Source organism: Zingiber officinale, chromosome 8B, assembly GCF_018446385.1.
Source record: "Zingiber officinale cultivar Zhangliang chromosome 8B, Zo_v1.1, whole genome shotgun sequence".
NCBI lineage: Eukaryota > Viridiplantae > Streptophyta > Magnoliopsida > Zingiberales > Zingiberaceae > Zingiber > Zingiber officinale.
The window spans coordinates 11162999-11165881 of NC_056001.1; positions in this window are offsets into that span (position 1 = coordinate 11162999).

Below are 2883 nucleotides of genomic sequence, written 5' to 3' on the forward strand. Positions count from 1 at the left end.
TAGGGTTGTTAATCCAGGGTAGTAAGAAAGCACACTAAGAAAATTCTCCTTTGCTAAAGGCGGAGAAACCTTTTACACTCTAATGGCTCAGAACTACTGCTAGGAAATGCTTACAGAGTTGAATGTGGAAGTTATGTTTAATTCCTAGCTCCAGGGGCCTTTAAATGGCCTCTGGAAATTCTATCTCGAAGGTCCAAGGTGCCTCCAACAAGGTCCAAGGCGCCTCCAGCTCGGTGAGTGGATAGAATTATATCCGGTGCTCGAACGGTCATTCTGACCTGGCTCAAGGCGCCTTCAACAAGCAATGAAGGCGCCTTCAATGTTGAAGGCGCCTTCAATGCATGTTCAAGGTGCCTTTAAGTTCCTGCTACAGTAATTTCCAGCTTGTTTTTTCTTCGTTTTGACTTCCGAAGCTCCGTTCTTTTGGGTGATTGCGGCCAACCGGAATAGGACTCACCCGAACCCAATTCCCGGCCTTCTCCTCGAACGGCCTTCCGTCTTGGCTTAACGTCCCTCGAACGTCGCACACGTTCTTCACGCCCACAGGAGTACTCTTCCGCAGCTCTCTCGTCCTTCGGACGCACCGAGCCCATCGACTCCCTTCCCATGTCGTCCTTCTCACTAGCTGCGTCTTCCGCTCGACTTCCTGCGCTCCTAAGCTCCTGCACACTCAGACACAGGGATCAAACACAGCAGGACCTAACCAACTTGGTTGATCACATCAAAACTACCACGTGGTCCAACAATCTCCCCCTTTTTGATGTGCATCAACCCAAGTTCAAGTTAGGGTAAAAACAGACACAAAAAGTAATTTTAAAGAAAAATTACTAAACTAGCATGTTAAGCATAAGTTTTGCAATAAATAAAATTGCAACACATTTTAGAAAAATATTAAAATTTTAATTTTTAATTTTCCAAACTCCCCCTAAACTTGTATCTTTCTCTCCCCCTTTGATCACAGTAAAAATGGGGTACCAATGAGAGAAGAGTAAGCAAATTATTAAGGTAGAAAAAATTCTAAGCAAAAATGAATTTTTAGAAAAAATTTCTAAGTTAAATTGAATTTTTAGAAAAATTTTCTAAGTAAAAATAAATTTTTTAGAATTTTATAGAAAAAATTTCTAAGTTAAACTGAATTTTCAAAAAAAAATTCTAAGTAAAAAAAATTCTAAGTAAACTAAATTTTTGAATGTTCCCAAAAAAATTTCTAAGTCAAATGAAGTTTTATTTTTTTTTTAGGATTTCTCCAAGAAAAAATTTCTAACAAAAAAAATTTTAAGTTAGAATTTTCAAGAAAAATTTCTAAGTAAATTTTTTTTTTGTTTATTTTAAAAAATGTTTGATAAACTTTCAAAGCATTATTTAATTCTAGTTTTTAATACTTTTTTAGAAAGTTAATTAAACATTTTCTTTCAATATTTTAGCTTCCAGGTCGTGGCGAGGCACTAGGCCTTCTTGGTTATTGGAGCAACAACCACTTCCTTAGACAAAGCTTCCATAAAGAATTTCAATGTTTAATTTTCTCACTGTAAGCTTTTAACTAAAAGAGAAATTTAAACTAGCAGAGATTTTGGAATCCAATAAAGGTTCCTTCCTACAGGGTTGGTCAAAAACTTAGGGGGTACATGATTTTTGGGCACTTTTCTAAGTTGACCCTGGTGTTTTCTAATGTACCAATTTAATTTTTCATAAATTCTTAATTTTGATTTAGGAAATTTATTTAAGCATGCATCATGATATTTCAATTTCTCAATTTTTAATTTTAATTTATCATTTTCTGATTTTATGCTATCGTACATTTCAAGTGGACATGCTCTTGCTAATTTCATTTTCAATTCTTTATTTTCTTTTTCTAAATCGAATAAGTCTTTAGAAAGCGATTTAATAAAGCGAAAAGACTGAGTCGGGGTTAGATTTCGTACTTGACTTACATGACTCGGTGACGCTCCCCCTTCACTGCTGCTTTCTTCTTCTGATGTTCCTCCCCATTCATCAATACTCATCTCTGAGCTAGACGTTTCTTCTAACTGATTGTTGGCCATCAGTGCTATTCCCGAGAATTCTTCTGATTCAGAGGACGACAAATCATCCCACGTGGCCTTTAGATTGTGTATGGTTCGAGCTGGATTCTTGCTCCTTTCCTTATCCTTCTGTTTGCTCCTCAATTTTGGGCAGTCCTCATTGATGTGCCCTTCTTCGTTGCAGTTGTAGCAACGAATCATCCTTTTCTTTCGTTGATGCCTCTGCGATCTAAACTTATTAGTATTAAAAAATTTATTGAAGCGTTTTACCAGTAGTGCCGCTTTGGATTCGTCAACCGAGGCTTCTGAGTCAGAACCGTTTATTTTTGCCTTTAAGGTAATGTTCTGACTGGTCTTCTCCACTCCATTGGGCTCTACAACTCGAGATTCGTGAAGTTCAAAAGTAGAAAACAATTGTTCTAAAGTACTTACCTCGAAGTCCTTAGAGATGTAGTACGCATCTACTAAGGAGGCCCAATCGGAAGTTCTCGGAAAAGCGTTGAGCGCGTACCGGATCGAGTCCCGGTTCGTTACTTCTTCTCCAAGGTTGTTGAGTTGAGTTATCAGCTCTTTGATCCTCGCTTGGAGTTACGCTACCTTCTCACCTTGGTTCATCCGGAGGTTCGTCAACTGGGTCCGGAGGATGTCGCGCCTCGCTAGTTTTGCGTCGGAGGTACCTTTGTGAAGCTCCAGGAATTTTTTCCAGAGATCTTTCGCGGAGTCGTAGCTTCCGATCCGATTTACCTCCTGAGGCGGTAGAACGCTGAGTAGGTGGAACTCAGCCTTCCCGTTGGCGACGAAATCTGCTTGTTCCTTTTTCGTCTAGGTGTTTTCCTCCTTATCTTTCGAAACTGCATAGCCA